This window comes from Bicyclus anynana, chromosome 10 (assembly GCF_947172395.1).
Source record: "Bicyclus anynana chromosome 10, ilBicAnyn1.1, whole genome shotgun sequence".
In the NCBI taxonomy this organism is placed as follows: Eukaryota; Metazoa; Arthropoda; class Insecta; order Lepidoptera; family Nymphalidae; genus Bicyclus; species Bicyclus anynana.
In genome coordinates, this window is record NC_069092.1 from 11,910,015 (window position 1) to 11,929,648 (window position 19,634).

At 33.9% G+C, this 19,634-nt stretch overlaps 1 protein-coding gene across 2 annotated transcripts in view; it reads left to right on the forward strand.

The window, feature by feature from the left end:
- The window catches only part of LOC112046653 (cadherin-99C), a 166,538-nt gene that overhangs the window by 93,630 nt on the left and 53,274 nt on the right, over nt 1-19,634 (forward strand). The window contains exons 1-2 of one of the 2 annotated variants that reach the window (XM_052883836.1): nt 119-451; nt 5,848-5,903. The gene's annotated coding sequence lies outside the window, so the exon portion shown is untranslated. Of the gene's footprint in view, nt 1-118; nt 452-5,847; nt 5,904-19,634 lie in introns of those variants that run through there. The other variant, XM_052883834.1, reaches the window with a different exon arrangement.

Genomic DNA, 19,634 nt, shown 5'->3' on the forward strand with positions numbered 1-19,634 from the left:
ATAAAGCGACATAATTGTTACTTAATCAAAACCGTCAATTACTAAGTTAATTACGTCAGGTAATTTTTCAATCAATTTCCGTTTGGTTGTCTATCAGTCACAGCAGTCGCTCAGTCAGTGGCCAGTGTAAACGCAACGCTTGCGTACGTAACACGTGTTCTAGCAAAAAGTGAGTGGCCAAGTGATCGGACATCGAACCGATATGATATGGACTGTATTTTTTCACAAGCTTAACGTGGTTTATGCAATAAGGCAATAACTGGACTCGATTACGAACGGCTTTTAGTGATTGATACTGTTTCGCGAATCTTAATTGCTGTTATTGGTACTGAAATCTCGGTTAATGTATTATGGATACTTTTTAAGTGTTTTAAGTGCGGTTTTGATGGTGGAATTGTTTTAGTGAAGTGTTATTTGTCTGGATTTACGTAAACATTTTGAAAATTGTTATGTAAGTACAATCGTGGTTTTAAATATGAGGTTTTAAGTAGGTTATTTTTTGGTTAAATTGGAGGGTAGGCAGTAATAATAATTTTCTTTTAACAATGATTTTTTTCAGTTTATTTAAAGTTATTGTAAGGATATTATTTAGTTGTATATATATCAGATTTAATAGTAATTAATTTCTGATTCAACACGCAATGTATTTGTGTCGGCTTAAAAGATGCTACCGCTAATAAAATCTTCCGACATCAAGGTACAAAAAACCAGTTTAACAGTTCTTTTAAGAAATAATTTTATATTTAAATGCTTCATATAATTATTAGGAGCAGGTAGGTACTCTTGATGATTCAGCTCTGATTTATTATTTTGTTACCCGGCCAAAATCATTTGCTTAAACATTTAAGAAATAATTTTATATAAATGCTTCATATAATTATTAGAAGCGGGTAGGTACTCCTGATTCAGCTCTGATTTGTTATTTTGTTACTCGACCAAAATCATGTGATCAAACATGAAAGACTTAAACTATACGAAGACATTTTAAGATAAGGAGGGAAAAATATTTTTCGTTATGTTATTGCATCGATATATGAGGTTATGAATTAAATTGTTCTTATTTGTACAGTAGGTACTAGTTGATGGACTGATGATGATTCATCTGATCTTAATCAAATACCCGTTGCCTTTAAAACTGCATATTTTTCCAAGAACACTGATTATAATTACAGTATATTACATTTATGATAAATCTTGGTTGCCTTTAGTTTTACCACTAATCATATCTTTCATAACACAACATTGCATTGAGGCGCCAAAAATTTGCATTTCGTAAATGTAGGGTGCATTTTCTAAGGCTTTAATTTTGTCGCATAAAAATATACTTAACTAGGAAAATTTATTGTATTTCAAAAGTGCACTGGCTATTAAAAATATAAATATAAATAAAGTATAATTACCTAGCTTAATTGTTTAAGAAATGGAATCTTAATCACACTTAAGTACGTTGCGTGGCCAGCAATAGGTCTACCGGTTCCCTATTATCACATTATTGCTAATAATGATAGTAGTACAGACCTGGTGGTTAACAGGCTTCCCGTCTGTAATTTAAATAGTTCGATGACATTGGTATGCGTGTTTTGCTGACTGCAATAAACTTGCAGCTAGCAGAATTGTAACTTTAATTGATGACAATGGCTTGTTATTATTTTGTTCACGGGCGATAATTTTTAGTTCACGATCGTCTTCCGCTGTTATTGGAATACCTGTGTATTCATAATAATAGTCGCGTGTCTGTTTAATAGGGTAACTAATACCACAGTAAACATCTTTTGACAATCATGTCCTATAAACACATTTCAAATTTTTACGCCTTAAACGCCTTACTCTTTAATATATCAGACTCAAAAAAACGTTTAAATAAGGATCAGTTGAATTGTAATTGTAAAGTTTGGTCTTAATCAACTTTTAGTGAGTTTAAAATCATTCATTAATTCATCATCACTGTCGTCTGATAAAAAAAGTCAACATGAGCTTCTTGTAAAAACTTCCAAACAACATGATTTTAAATCGCTAAAATCTAGCGACTCCCTGTAACTCGATTGGTAACTTGATGTCATCGGTTCACATACCCAACCTAAAATTACTTTATAAATTAAAATTAATGAAGATTAAGTAATCAAATTACCATATGTAGATATATAGTACACACATATGTCTTCTTCTCACTTCACTCGTTATGGAGATGTTCATTATTTTTATCTCTTCTCTAATACTCGTAAACTTCAAATGCACAAGTTACTTTATTGTTATTAATGCATATTCTTATCTCAGATAACATTATGATGTAGCAACAAATATACCTAATGCCTTAGGAGACAGTCATTTGGTATTGTTCAATCCACAATTTGTCATCCTGTCCTATTGTGCAGATTAACAGGATTTCAAGTGTCCAAACACACTTCTATGTTGCTTGGCGATTATGCAAGTGTTGTTCTATTAGTGGTTGTTTGAACACACGATGGACCTTCTGATTTAAAACTTTTTGTCTAGTGAAATGAAACAATCCATTTTTGGAAAACGGAATATTAGGCTGACGCAAGACCTTAAAAGGAATTTGAAGTTGATTTTAGATATGCTGAAATTGTAAAAAAGCTCAAAGGTTAGACTTAAATATTATCGAGCCGACAGTCGGGCGGATACTTCGCTACTACGTATTTAACACAAGATACAGGATTTGAAAAAGAAATATAATAATGTAGGAAACTTATTTAAAAAATATCGCGGTTTAACATTTGCAGAAGTTAGAAATAAAAATGTCAGAACGCTGATTTATCCACATGAATATTGTATAGGAAGATAAAAATCGTGAGAGCAGCAGCTGGTCATATGTTATAAAATGTTTTTTTTTTTCAATATAGAATATTTTTCTATAGAAGGTTTACACGAATGTAAAGGATGTGTTTGATTTGCGTTGATTTAAAATATAATTTATTTCGCAGTTTATAAATGACGTATATGTAACGATTTCTCGATTACGTTTAGGCTATAGAGATAAAATGAAAAAAGAAATTGTTGTTCTCGTACTTTTTATGAAGCTACGTTATTAAAAACAGAGAACAGACTCTTTGCCGTACCGTTACTAAACACTGTATCTTAAAAACCTTTAATTGTTGAGATCCAGTTGGCAGAAGAAGAGAACCAGTTGGAACACAGTGTATATTATTATTAATGCTCATCTCAGTATATTTAAGTCCCAAAAAATATTGAAATGCCAGTACTTAGGTATATGTAAACTCATTTACGTGTTACGACACTGTATCTGAAGATACAGTACAATGTCAGGGCACGGCAGCGACTCTGTCGTACGACATGTCGCTAATGTGATTTGTCGATTAGATTGTCCAACACAATGATTTCAATGTAGTTTATCTAACAACCTGTTCATATTTATTCAACTGATTTCGTTTCTTGTCACTCCCATCCGCCCACGTAGGTACAAGTTTTGAGAAGTGCATTGCTATGTTTTTTTTGGATTTCCATGTTGTGTGTTGTCAACTTGGTGATTTTGTTTTTAATGAAAACAGGAAGAATGTAGATTTGTGTTTTCACTTTAAATATGTGCCGTAGTCAGATGTTAATCGACTTTACGTTGAAGCATTTCTTGACATAAAATTTTAGTTTTTTATTACTTAAGTTAGAATCATATTATAACTCGATGCATATGTGTTAATGTTTAGTGTTCGTGTCGTGTGTTTTGGTATCTAAGTTATCAAATGAGTTCAATGGATTTTTATAGAAATATATCTTAAGGTTTTACCTGGATGGTTGTTTTATCTATATCAGTTACAACGTTCTTATTAGATTTTTGACAACTTTTAATATCATTTAAAGTAGTGAGATATTTAATTCTAATTCAATGGTTTCTCTAACATAATGCTTAGATTTTTGTATCCAGAGTTGTTAGATCAATTTCATTTAATATGTGCCGAATTGTTTTTGCACTAAACATTAAATTGCATGAAATAGTTTATTTATTATTATTTCCTTCTGAGCTTTATGTCTTTTTAATGTAGTTGTAGTATGTAGTAAACGTGTCTCCATTTCACCAGAATCACTTCACTTAATTCATAACCTATTTCACAACTAGTAGCGATAAAAGGCAAGATCATACCAACCGAAACTTACGCACCAATGAGTAAGCGACTCTTATAAAACCAGTTCCCACGCCCACTTTTGAGTTTCGCTTACGCTTTCAGGTCATTCTTTTGTAAAAAATGGTAATAAAGTTGGTGATCTTTAAGCTTTGGTATCGATGCCTATGATCTGATAAAGCCATAACGTGGAACCTTTAATGTAAATAATGTTAGAATATTTGTGAATGTAAAGTTTGTTCTTAAAATATATCTTCAAAATATTAATGTATTTGGATTTTCTACTTTCTATAAGCCTATGTTGGGTAGTTTGCACTAATTTTCATACTCCATTGCTGTAACTCTAAATATGTCAGAAATTTTTTGTTTGCTTTTAAAATACCTCACACGATTGGATATTATGAAATATGCAAGATCGTAGGTTTTACTCGTAGTCTTGTTGACCTATGCCTTTAGTTCTTCTACGGATCTCCTAATTTTTGATTCGATCACGCAGAGACACTTCAAGCATAGCTCGTTCCATCGCCCGCTCTGAGCCTTCCTATGAGGCCCATCATTAGCAACCAACGGAACCATAGGTCATCACTAGCAACACGCAATGTTCGAAGACTTTTGGCACTGAGGAATTTCGGACGAAAATATATCGCTAAGTTTCCCGAATGCTGCCCAGCTGAGTTTGATTCGGCGGTTCACCTCTTTCTCGAAATTGAACCTACCTAACTGGACTATACGAGTATGACCTAGGTAGGTAGGTCCTGAGTTGGACAACCATCTCTTTATTTTCGTTCAGATAATATAATCTATTGATAACATCGCAGACCTCAGCACTGATCTAAAATCATAGTCACACACTAAAATAACTGACCCTAGAACTGTGTGTGTGTGGTAGAGCTACCACACACAGCACAGTCACCAATGTTTATTTATTCAGTAAATAAATAAGATGCGTATAACAATGCAGTTGCTGTTGTGTTTAAATAAATATTTAATTAGTCGCTAATTACTAAGTTGGCTATTGTCTTGGCGATTCTTCTCACAATTGGCCATTGTGGGCAGACAATCTTGGGAGCTGACCTCAGCCTGCAGTACCTTTTTATCCGGCTACTAAGAAAGCGATTCGATCTTTAGTGCAATGTTGTGTTGTTGATATCAAGGTGCCTGTGTATTGCCTAAGGTCTTCTGTGTATTGTTCTGTGTCTTAACTTCTGGAGTTTCAAAATTTCAAGTGAGAATTTTAATTTGTTGATAAATTGAATTTTTGAAAGCATTTTGCAATGTATGCATCAATGAACGATTAATAAATCAAGAAGTGTAGATCATCGAGCTGGTCAAGTAAAAAAGATGGCAGATGTCATATATTATCACAAATGACATCGATAATTTTTGTTACGGACAGTCTATGATCCAGAGTATCTTCATATTAAATTCTGATGAGATTATAACTGTCAGCCTTATAAGGATCTTAGGCTTTAATATATCTTGTAACTAGGCAGTTAATTTAAAGAATTCTCCTGATTAGTTGTCGCATATAGCTCAGTCAGGTTTTTTATAAAAGAACACTAGCCATACTTTTGTAATATGATCAATATTTCCCAATTAATTTTTCGTGAAGATTTTTGGGAGAGAACACGAACATAGATCAAAGGGTTTGGGAATGGTAACCAAATCCGTAATTTCCGGCCCAGGTTGTCAGATATTGCGGGCTTCAATATTGTGTATTGTTAAAAACACTAACAAATATTTTCTTTTTCAGATGGCCCAATGGAACAGATGGTTTAGGGAATGCTAGCACCTCGGAGTAATTATTGCGTAAGTAATTCCTTAATTAAGTACTTAAATTATCTTTTTCTTTTAATCAGTACTTTATTTCTAAGTTGTTTTCTAAGCATAGTATCCCTTTTAGGTTACCTTCCTGTTTCACTTTCTATTTGTATTAGTGAATGTCCAAGCTAATCACTAAACTTACGCATACCTATCTACAATAGCTCGACTTATTTGCATTTTTGGCGTACTACAAACCTCTTTCTGTTACAATCACTTCCCTGCAAATTATTTTATGGTCTAACTAATAAGTAATTTGGTATACCTTTACAGATTTAATTGTATTATTTGATCTGGTTTGATCATCTTTTCAAAATCGGTTTAGTGGATTTAGAGAATACCAGATACAGTACCAGAAACTTTACCTCTTTATAATATTGGTATAATTAGCATAAATCCGTACAAAATGTTGTCGAACTTCTTCGGTTAATATTCACCTCGTCGAATGAATTTGAACCGAAGCTATGTAGGTTTATTACGCTCATACTAAATAGCTAATAGTCTATAGTTTGCACTGGCATAAATGTAGGTTCCATGTTGTAACTAACGAGACGACCAGTTAGGCCATAGAATGCGGATTTAATTTGTCATAAATTACGCCTATTTTAGCGACTTTTTACATCTATCTGCAAGCTAGATTATACTTGCGAAAGGCTTGAAATGTGGGGACGAATAAATACGAGAATTGCATTAAAACTGGTTGATGTATGTTTGGGCTGCGTGGATGACATTTTTGTTAAATTACTTAATGACTTCACTTTGTGTGTTTTGTAGTCTATATTAAGCTGTTTTATGGAATATACTGTCATAGTTTAAGACGAGTTAATTTGACGGGTTGATGTGTCTTAAGATATTATATAATTTCATAATTTGAATCAAAATTTAAATTAAGTCCATATTTATTTTTTACATTTATTTATATGTTTATAATAAACCAAAAAGTTTGTCAGATTGTTTAATTCCAAGTACAATACTAATTGGTATATTAGACCAGTTAGTAATTGAGTCTTGATTTGGTTCATTGACATGAAAGAACTCAAGCTATCCAAAAATATATTTAAAAATTTATTCGAGTGTGTATATAGTAGGTACATGGTATACTTACAGATGTTTGTCGAAAACATTTTCATATAATATGTAATTTAAGTATATTTTAATACAAATTATCCATATACTAGCGGACACCCACGACATTGTCCGCGTGTTTTTATCTAATCTAATATATAAAATTCTCGTGTCGCGGTGTTCGAACTTGAACTCCTCCGAAACGGCTCGACCGATTTTGATGAAATTTTTTGTGCATATTCAGTAGGTCTGAGAATCGGCCAACATCTATTTTTCAAACCCCTAAATCCTAGGATAGGGTAGTGGTAGGGTAGGGGTATGGTATAGGGATAGGGTAGGGTAGCGGTAGGGTAGGGGTAGGGTAGGGGTAGGGTAGGGTAGTGGTAGGGTAGGTTTATGGTATAGGGATAGGGTAGGAGTAGGGTAGTGGTAGGGTAGTTGTAGGGTAGGGTAGGGTAGGGTAGGGGTAGAGTAGAGGTAGGGTAGGGGTAGGGTAGGGGTAGGGGTAGGAGTATGGTAGTGTAAGGTAGGGATAGGGAAGAAGTGCAAATAAATAAATTAATAAGTCAAAGCGAAGCTTGAGCGAGTCCGCTAGTTTTTTTATAAATCCAAAAGTAGCCTATGTGTTAATCCAGAGTAAAATCTATTTTCATTCCAAATTTTAGCCAAATCGGTTCAGTAGCTGCGCCGTTAAAGAGTATGAAACATCCAAATAAACATACATCCATACAAATTTTCGCGTTTATAATATTAGTAGGATATCAATATAAATAAACATCTTAACGGTACGACCTGTTTTAAAATTCGTTTGTCTAAAAGACATAACAGTAAATAACTTAATTTTAATAAAGAACTAAGACATAAAATTACAAGTCTAGACCACAAGTATCTAAACGTGATCAACTTATTTAAAAATAGCTGACGCCGCGCGGTTTTACCCGCATGGTTCCCGTTCCTGTTGGAATACGGGGATAAAATATACCCTATAGCCTTCCTCGATAAATGGGCTATCTAATACTGAAAAAATTTTTCAAATCGGACCAGTAGTTCCTGAGATTAGTGTGTTCAATCAAACAAACAAACTCTTAAGCTTTATAAAATTAGTATAAATATTTTCGCTTAGGTTCTTGTAGTAACATAAATTTAACCTTACTCATGCGTTTCGTTTCAACCTTCTTCAAACTAATACTTAATGACTTTTCAATTATGTATTAGTTTTTTTTTTTTAATAAAACTGGATTCAAAATCTTACCAAATCACAAGTTATCTAAGTATGTGGTATTCGGGCAGACATTCAAAACCCATGTTTATGGTTTACTTTCACTTCTACGTGAAAATATTCTTGTAACTTGTGGTCGAATCATAATATTACCAGTGACGTATAACATTACTGCTCTTGTAAAAGTTTACCCGCTCGGATAAAGTTCGTACTTTCTAAAAAAGCTTCACATATACGAATACTAGCAGACGCCCGAGACTTTGTCTGCCCTTAGAGCTCTTTAATCCGGCCGTTTCGCAAAATTCGTTCTTAGCGGACCTCTTCTATCTCAAACGAAATTCAAAATTGTTTTATTTCAAGTAGGCTTAGTTTACAAACACTATTGAAACGTCAAGTTTGGCTAAAGACTGCCAGCGGTTCAGAAGGCAGGTCCTGTTGAGAAGAGCTGACAAGGAAATCAAAGTCTATCTATAAACTTCCAAAATTCATCTTTGAACGTCAAGCGGTATTTCGATTTTCGTGACCTTTCGCATCTAAATATATTGTGTGCGTGTGTAAAAATGTGTGTGTATTATTATTGTTATGAATGAGTTTTTTTAGAGAAGTGTTTGCTAGTAGAATGTATAGGAAAGCACATAATATTTTAAAATTACGTCAAATATATTCTTTTCATACAGTCTATTTTACATAAAAATGGTTTTCGAACAAAACGCATATCATCTGTCTCATACACGGTCATTAACGCAACGGGTGGTAAAATATATGTTAGTTTTTGAATGTACGCACCTAAACCTACATATTATAATGTAGGTACTAGTATACCTAAGCGTTATGTCATGTTGAAGTAAAGTCTAAGTAGACTACTTCAAAATATTTAAATAGAGATAGACATTACTCTATGCCACATAATACATAATAGTACAAGTTAAAGCCACCTATTTTCTTTGAATATTGTAGGTATACTTAGTATAGAAACAAACCCTCAAACACCTCGAGTCTATGGCGTCTCACAGTCGTCTTGTTATTTTTTTTTAGTTTCACCTATCTAAGAACACTTGGGTTATTGAGACAAATCTAACGATATCCTAATTACGTAAATCCGTTCAGTGGTTAGGAAGATATGAGGTAATAAAGAATATTACATACATACATACGTACAAGATACGTGCGAAAAACATAACCCCTCTTGCAGTCGGGTAAAAACGAATATCCATAAAATTTTGGTATTCTCCACGAAGATTTACTTTATTTTGATACTAGATCATTTCCATAAGATTTTACTGAACGTTGTTCAATTTCAGACCAAAATACTGTAATGCTTGACTACTTTCCAACCCACTTCGACTGTTCTCATGAATACCCGTTCATAACAGTCTACATTATTCATCGCTGACAGATTCTGAGATTTGTCAGGCTCATACTAAAAATCACACAGGAAAGTATTTTTAATCGGACTTTGGATTTAGGCTGTCGTAATTGATGATAAAGACTTTAATAGAAACAAGTTACTGTGTATATTAGGTGCGGGATCGTGGGAAGGGTATAAGAGACCAATATAAGTTTTTGCAGATTGCGACAGAGGCCGCAAGAGCTGGAAACGTCAACCGCAGTTAAGAAATGCCTAGTATCCACGTTGTGGTTCAGGCGGTCTTCCACTTACAGTATTGCAGACTTACTGTATTTCAAATATTTCAAATAGGTACTTTGTGTCTGATATTAAAAAATATTTTTATCATTAATACAGCGCAACGAGATTTAGAGCGACAATTAGAACGAATTTTTAAACTGTTTCCAAAAAAACACTATATTTCATCGCAAATTATAGAAATTATCATAGTTCCAGAGATCTTACTTTCTAAATCCATCAGAAATTTGAATTTTAGAATTTAATGTTAAACTAGGTATGAATTCGTACACGTTGTCAGGAATTCAAAAAAGGAACATAGGTTTAAAAAAACCTTTAATTTTACCATAAGTAGAAATAGTAGGTACTTTTTTAGAATTTAAACTATCGTGAGTGTAATTAACTTAGTAATAGTACTTTTGCCGGGGATTGTAAAATAATTTTGTATTGTCGCCAATTATTTCATTCTGGTGTGACATATATTTTCTGATATCCAAAAATGCATTGTATGCGACTGTTACAGTTGGTATTAGATACTGTAACAGCCGCGCAGTTGTTGTGGCAATGTGCAATAAACGCTGTGTGAAGATGTAAGTAAAAGATAACGGATAGCGGTAAAACGGTAACTTTTAAAGCCTAAAAATCACACACCTGTCACATAAACAGCCTCACGCGGCGGGTGGTACCCGGCACTGCCTATAATGTGAGTTTATTTAATATCAATGTTATTGGTTGCGTATAAATCATGCGCGATCTCAAATGGCTCATTCATTAACTATAGTTATTGCTTTAATTAGTTAAAACTTGAACGGAACGGTAATGGTTGCGATAATTACTGTTTCATAATCTTGCGATGGTATTATGGAATAATAAATTATGTGGAATTAAATCGTTTATTGATACTTGATAGGCTTTACCGTTGCTAAGTGATATATCCTTGGTGTTATGCAACGAAACCGCTTACTTAGAAGCTTTTTAGTGTATATTAGTTCAGTGGTAATTATACTTACTGACAATGAGATAGATCCATACCATGAGGGTTGAGGCCCGGTTAGGCCAACAAAAAGCAAGTTTAACACTAAAATAAAATCTTGATACGTAGTAGCCTTGACATACGTGCGTTTACTTCAAGTATCAGAGTTAAAGAAAATATTTTTTTTTAAATTACAACTGATTTTAAAACATTAACGTACCTACGAAACTAAAAAGGGAAAAATAACATTTGTTTTTCTACCTATTGATCACTTTGAAAGAGTTGCCAAGCCCTTCAAGAATTATCAAAATCGGACTACACTATAAAAAGTTAAGCGTGATTTTACTTTACATTTAATGGATACTTAACTAATATAATATAACAAATACTTTACATATACCTATAGGGTTAGATTTCTTTTTCCAAATTTAAATGGGACCTTATCGAAATATACTCTTACTAACTAAAAAAATCAGTAAAAATTTACACGTGTTCATATATAAAAAATATATATGTCGAATTGTTTACCTTCAGTTTGTTTTCGTCGGTTGAAAATCTACAATCGCCTCACAGCGCCGTAGAAACTCATCACCTGCCTATCAAAGGTATTCAAAGACGGTTTCAGTAATATTTGAATACCAAAGGATTACTGACTTGGACTTCACCTATCAGAGTGATCAGAAATGACCAACCAAGTTGACATGCAAACTCGTAGCTTGACGCAGGCAAAGCTGAAATGGTCATGAACCGGTACACATAGTTTTAGCTTCGTTTATCCATGAGAAACTTTGGGCTTAGGAATATTTCTTCTATTCCCGGAAGACTGTTTGCCTTCGGATATTACATACCTATACTGCAGCCTTTCTTGATGAGTACTGTTTACCAACAAACAAATTCAAATTGAGGGTATAAATCAGTTGTCATTTCACACCTAATAATAATATAATTAACTTGTTCTTAAATTAAAGAAAATAAATTTGGTTAATAAGCTTAGAACTATTAGATATGGTTAACATATTTTATATAACATTTATTTTCCGGTATGAAAAGAAGCGTAGTTGTTAATCCAGAAAAAATCTATTTCCATGAAAGATTTCAGCCAAATCGTTTCAGCCGCAGCGTAAAGGAGGAACTTACAGACACACACAAACGTTCGCCTTTATACTACAATAGTGTCACTAGTGTGATGTCATGTGATATTAGTGTGAAGTGTGATTAGTGTAATAGTGATTAGTGTGATGGCGGTCTTGTTAATGCTAGTCCCAAATAATGTAAAAAACTATCATGACATCATACGAATAGAATACATTCCATCCAGGAAAAACTGTTTCCGAGTATAGGAAAAGAAAAAAGATTTAAACACAATACCAACCCGCTGGCAACTGCATTAATATTCAATTAAGAATTAAATAAATAATTCTATTTTAATAATAAAATAATCGGCAATCGTTAATGTTACTAGATATGAAATACCAATCGTGGCCTTGCGTTTCGACACAGCTCTAAATTCCTTCGCCAGCGCCGAATCTAGCGACTTGTTGCGCTCCCTAACCGCTTGTGTTTAACGTGGTGACAGACCATAGAAATATTAATCACATGGCAATAGAAATGGCGTATATAAAGAAGTTAATAGACAGATAAAAACATTTATCGTGGGTAAACTATGCGTAAACTACGTAAAGACGAGATTTTTCGATATTTGATGATTCGCGAGCCATTTTTTCAGGCACAACGATGGTCCAAACAGGTTTGACAATTGTCATAATAACATTTGTATGCTTTTATTAAAAACTAGCAGATGCCAGTGACTTCGTCCGCGCGGAATTCAGTTTTCAGCAAATTATATGTCACTGTATAAAGTGTTATCTTCCAGTGACAGTCCCATTAAAATCGATCCAGCTTTTCAAGAGATTAGCCCTGACAAACATACACATTTTTTTTAAATGTCAATATTTTGTGTTTTAGTATCGTGTTTTAGAATAGGTTGTCATAAATAAAATAATCATATCCAGTTTTGCATCTGCGAGACTCATCTAAATAGTTTGCAATGGAACACGCCATTTCTATTGCATATTTATTAAGATTTCTATATTGCAGATACAATAATACGTGTAACATTAATACATACATATAAAAGGCCACTTGAATAATTTTCTATAAACCCGTTGTGCTTGTATGCAATGTATGGTAAAATAAGTTTGTAAATAACAATAACCATATACCAACAGTAATAACCATATCTGTACAATGTTTATGATGGTATTCGCTTATAGTTAACTACACGTCTCTTGTTCATTCTATAAATGTAATGTAGTATGAAATACATACATGTACATTTTTGCTACCTACGATGACTCCGTGAATAGGGATGATAACTACGTTTGAATACATTCATACATTCGGGTAAATATGGCCAATGTGATCTAATTTATACATAAAAGCAAAGATTGACTGGATATTTGCAAAATAAATAAGATTATAAAATTTCAAAATCTATTAAAAATCTTTTATCGTAATTAGATGAAAATTGATACAGTTTTAGCTTCCTTACATTAAATATGACATTTTTCTATAAATGAACTATAAACATTAACGCACAAATAAAAAAGATGTTAGTAGTTTTGTTAGACCGCCCATAGAAATCTAATGATCATTATGAACCTACGACGTCATAAAATCGTACCATTGTATGAGGGCGCTTTTCGGGAATCCGCGTCAGCACCGCAAATCTGACCCTTAAAATCCCTGTAGCTCCGAAAGTGATGATTACAGATACCCTGTTACTTTACAAAATTGCTTTACTATTAGCATACTCCTAATTTATATAATTAAAAAAATGTCATCATCCCTATTGTTTCATGATATCTAAATGTACATAAAATTTTAATCACAATCATCAGTAGTGATAGTTATACATACTAAACGAACTAAGGCGAAAAAGTACATAACACGAAATAAAATTTTCAAAATATTATTTTAAAGAAAAAACACTGCCTTTTATTTTATTTTTTTGTAATATTTCCCAATACATTTAAATAACACACTTTTTTGTGACTGTAATATTGCTGCTTATAAAATTGACAAAATATAAACCTCTTATATGGTGTTTTCACGCTATCCTACTATGGGGTTATATAAAGGACGGATAAACGAATTCCTCAAAGGCCGGGAACGCATTAAAAATACCTCTGGTGCTCCGAATGACTATGGGCCGTGGTAATCACTTAACAACAAGAGAATCGCATGCTTTTGCTGTGATGTTTGCTCGTTTATAAGTGATAAAAAAAGAAGGAAAAAAACATTACGTGCACATAACGTACGTAGTCGTACGAAATACAGATCTAAACTCTCAGAATATCCGTTTTCTACACAAAATAAAATATATTTAAACTGAAAAATCGAGTTTTAAAAAAGAAATTTCTTTTTAACAAACTTCGAAAAATAAAGAAAATAAATATAAAATATATTTTAACTGGAAAACCGAGTTTTGAAAAAGAAATTGTTCTTTTTAACAAACTTCGAAAACGGATATTCTGAGAGTATGGTATGGTTACTTTAGTTATTTTCTTGACTTATTTAACTTCCTGCGTACTTGCTCACAGCGTTCGCTACTATCAATATAATACCCAAGGAGGATGCTTAATCAAACGCTCCTGTCATTTCTCTAACATACGCCGCGAGCCGTTGGCATCCGTTTGTATCTGTTTGTTTGTGCGATCATAACTCTGTAACTGCGCAGCAGGCTATGAAAGACCCGGCTTTAAATCGACCGTAATGATTTGCGTTTATCTTTACTAAGTATAATAAAACAATACTAACTTTGCTGTCTTAGGTGCTGTGTTTTGAAAACAATTTTTGAAAAATCTTTGTTAAATTTTAAATTACCTACTTGTACTTTTGAGTTGTAAAAATCGATATAATCGATTTCTAGAATGTTTAAAAAATGTTTTTTATTTAAATGTCTGTTTTAAAGGCCTCCGTGGCGCAGTGGTATGCGCGGTGGATTTAATGACGGAGGTCCTGGGTTCGATCCCCGGCTGAGCCGATTGTGGTTTTCTTAATTGGTCCAGGTCTAGCTGGTGGGAGGCTTCGGCCGTGGCTAGTTACCACCCTACCGACAAAGACGTACCGCCAAGCGATTTAGCGTTCCGCTACGATGTCGTGTAGAAACCGAAAGGAGTGTGGATTTTCATCCTCCTCCTAACAAGTTAGCCTGCTTCCATCTTAGATTACATCATCACTTACCATCAGGTGAGATTGTAGTCAAGGGCTAACTTGTAAAGAATAAAAAAAAAACTGATTTTCAAAAAAGAAAGAAGATTAAAAATATAAGTATAAGCACGTATTTTCTTGGTATGTTTTTACTTGATCGATTTGCAAATGTTTGAATATTTGTCGCAATTAAAAAACTGTTGATGTATGTATGTTTCTAAATCCTTGTAGTACCTACCTATCTACAGGCATAAAAAGTAACATAATAAAGTATTTTTATACTTATTTTATTGCCGTTAGAATGCGATTAATATAATAAAATGCACTACATAAATCTTTTTATGTATTTATACTACTAATACTACTATTCTAAGAATCGCACAATTGAAAAACATTAATCCATTTCCTCAGTTTTTCCTTCGGATAAGATAAATATTTATTATTTTATTCATAGATACCTTTATAAATATCCAAGGAACTATTTCATTTATCTTAGTCATTACTATCACAAGTTATACTTGTTATGTACTGAGATACGCAGCAGAGGTGTTTAATCAAAGGCAATCATTTCTCTAACTTACGATACAAGTTTTAATGCAGCTGGTTCGTTGGACGTAATTTAAAAGCTTTAAACGTCTACAGAAAATGGAGGTTCTTGAAAGAGTATAAGTTTTTTTTAATTAAAGTATTACTGTGTGCTATCGTAAAACATATTGTTATATTATTCTTTCTAGACTAGGCATAAATTAGTTAATTATATGATTTTTAATTAATACGTAGGTATTTTTATATTTAAGTACCAAAAAACTCAGAACTCAGTCGCTCCCGCCCGATCGCTCCCACTCTCTAACTCCCACTCTTTATGAAAACAAGTCGCGCCACATCGAGTGTCGTCATATCCGTCTCAGGCTATATTTTTTGTAATTTTATAAGGTTTAAATTTTTTGTTAATAAAAACATCTTAGAAATAGTTCCGATTTCAATTTTTAAATGAAATAGTATAATTTTTTTATCAACAACAAACTAAATTTATTAAGTCTTATATCATTAGATACACCTAAACTATTCAATTACAACTTCTTTCTAAACCTTACATTCAGATATACTTTCGATTTCTACACTATCGGACTAAATAAATATCCAATTTATTTTAACAATGTATTAGAGCACTATTTATTGATCTAATTTTCGATGGCTGATATATTTAATGTGGTTACTTTTGAATTTCAATCAAGCCAAATGACAATCGATTCATCTGATTAAGACTTGATTGAAAACGACTGGTCTAAGTAGTCTAAATGTACGACTTTATAAAAAGCGAAATTAATTCACCGTTGAACACGTCTAACCTCCTAACCACTTTCGTACAAAGTAGCCTTAGCAGGATTACTACAAAGTAGTGCGTGTTGCAGGTTTACTCATGTAAATAAATTATAGATTTTGTTGCCTTGGAATGTCTTTTAAACATTATTTACCATAAAACGATTTGCGTCTTCATTTCTCCTACTATTGATAGTTTTGGAATTTCATTCCGTGATTCTTACAACACAATTTTAAGAGAAAAATGAATATAGGCTTGTAAACTTGTAATATCATTCCAGCATAAGGACAAATAAAAGAGCCGTGATAGCCCAGTGAATATGACCTCTGCCTCCGATTTCAGAGGGTGTGGGTTCGAATCCGGTCCGGGGCATGCACCTCCAACTTTTCAGTTGTGTGCATTTTAAGAAATTAAATATCACGTGTCTCAATCGGTGAAGGAAAACATCGTGAGGAAACCTGCATACCAGAGAATTTCTTAATTCTCTGCGTGTGTGAAGTCTGCCAATCCGCATTGGCGGACTATTGGCCTAACCCCTCTCATTCTGAGAGGAGACTCGAGCTCAGCAGTGAGCCGTATATGGGTTGATAACGATAAGGACAATTTAACACTTACCATTAGTTGAAATCCTGATAGCAGTTACCAACAGCCCATTTTTATAGAAATGAGTTACAGATGGACACACGAGCCTGTTTTGTTTTTGGGACTTACGGAACCCTGTAAGCTTTACTTTTCACTGATCTTTCTGTTTAACTTACTCGTCTATATAAAAATAAAGCTATAGAAGGATTCCTAATTACAGATCTTTCTATTTTTACGGTTTGTCCAGCTGTTTTACGATGCTCGTCTCTATGACGAAATGACTGTAAAAACGTTTACTGCTAAAGACTTCAGTGACCTCAGGGTCACGCCAAGCTATGAAAGTCTTTAGTAAGAAATAGTTTTTACCGAATTTTATTACAGAAGTTTTATTGTAATCTTAAATAGACTATTACTTGAAGTTAGTATTGCTAGTTCAAGATATTTAGAGAGCAAGAAGGTGTGGTGTAACAGTATCGTGCGTGCCTCATCGCATTACTAATGTCTGATAAGCGTCAAACATCAACCTAATGGTAGGCGCCCACATATCCGTACGAAACGGATCAGTGGACGCACTTGTACGATTTTCTGTACAACGCTAAATAGCTTGGCAGTGCGTCTTTGCTGGTAAGGTGGTAACTAGCCACGGCCTAAGCCAGTTACGGCCTCACCTGGACCAATTAAGACAACCTCAATCAGCCCAACCGGGGATTGAACCCAGGACCTCCGTTTTGTAAATCAACCGCGCATACCACGACGCCACGGAGGTCGTCAAAAACTTCAAAAACCACGGAGGCCCTGCAGTGGCCATTAAAATAATGATTATGATTTATAACTTGATCCTTCATGATTCCATGAGTCACATGTTTTCATACTTATGTAACCATACTGTTTCGTAATTATTATAAATTGGTAATATTATATTATTTTATTATAATATCCTTTTCATAAACAAGTTCCGCGAACGCCCAAAGCAATTACGCGCGTTCACGACCCTTTTGCGGTTTTCGTATTGTTATGAAACTCCAGTGGAAATTATTAGCTATTGAAAAACCAATTTATTCGTGTGACACAAAATGCTTAGACGGCTATTTATTGTTATTAACTGCGACATAAGGATCCGGTGTTTATTTACAAGTGAATGTTTCAAACCCCTGCATTCTGTAACAGCTCTGTGACATCGATCGTTTTCATGGAAACTTCGCTGTTAGTGATATTTTGGAATCCTATAAACATAAAATTAAAATTCTATTAATACGTGCTATAGGCGGAAACTTCGTCGACGAGTTAAAAATTGCGGAATCCCACCCCGTACAAACAAGGAATATTTATTCAATTCGAAACCATCTGATGTTGCCTCTCTTGGCCTGTTCCTTATTTTGGTCTTTATTATCAATCCATCGAAATAAAAAACAAACCAATTGACAAAATCATCCACTTACTATGATACAAATTACAAATGTCATACGGTGCTTACGTTGGATATGAGATGACACTTTGTGGTCCACTTCAATAGGTTGATATATTAGGGGTTAAAGTATGAAATTGCCGATTTGTACTGAAAATCTAAATTGTTTATTTTTTAATTTTTAACAAATTTATTTAATCAAAATAGTTGCCATTATTATCTATACATTGCTGCCATCTAATGGGAAGGTCATTAATGCCTTTGCGATAGAACTCCGACGATCTAGACTGCACAAACTGTGTGAAAACATTTTGTACTTCCTCCTGGGAAGAAAACTTCTTGTCACGTTGATAATTGTCCAAATCATGAAAAAAATGGTAGTCCGTTGGAGCAAGGTCTGGTGAATACGGAGGATGACGAATAGTTTTTAACTGCAGTTCCTGAAGGGTTAAAATGGTTTCTCGTGCTGTGTGAGGTCTCGCGTTGTCGTGGAGCAATAATGGTGAAGATCGATTCATGAGTCGGGGCTGTTTAACTGCTAGTTTTGTCAACATGGTTCGGAGTTCGGCACAATAGACATCTGCCGTTATTGCTTGACCAGATCGGAGAAAACTATAGTGAATAACACCATGCTGAGACCACCAAACAGTTACCATTACCTTTTTATTGGTAAGTTTTGCTTTAGGACACTGTTGTGGCATTTGACCTGGGGTCAGCCATTGCATTTTTCTTTTCCGGTTATCATAAAGAATCCACTTTTCATCACATGTTACAATTCGATCCAATATTCCTTCATTTCTGTACCGGGTCAACAAGGCAACACAAGTTTCAACACGCGTTTCTTTCTGCAGCTCAGTCAAATCTTGAGGCACCCATTTTTCGTATTTTTTTATTTTATTGATTTAACGCAAGTGAGTCAATATTGTGGGTAAAGCAACGTTAAACCATGCCGCTAATTCCTGGGTAGTTTGACTAGGATCGGCTTCCACTATCTCTCTTAATTCATCGTTATTCACCTGTGTGGGCGGTCTTCCTCGTGGCTCATTCTTTAAGTCGAAATTTCCATCACGAAAGCGTTTAAACCAAAATCGCACGGTGCGTTCATTAGTAGACCCCTCTCCAAACGCAGCAATGATATTGCGGGCTGTTTCTGCCGCGTTAGTTCCGCGTCGGAACTCGTATTCTCGTATACTCGAAAAATCACTCGAATTTTCGCAGTATCCATCTTTCTTGTCTAAATTGAATAACAAAAACAATTGAAAGCCGATATTCAAATGTTTTACATTTTTTAAAAAAAGTACATCATAGAAACCATTTG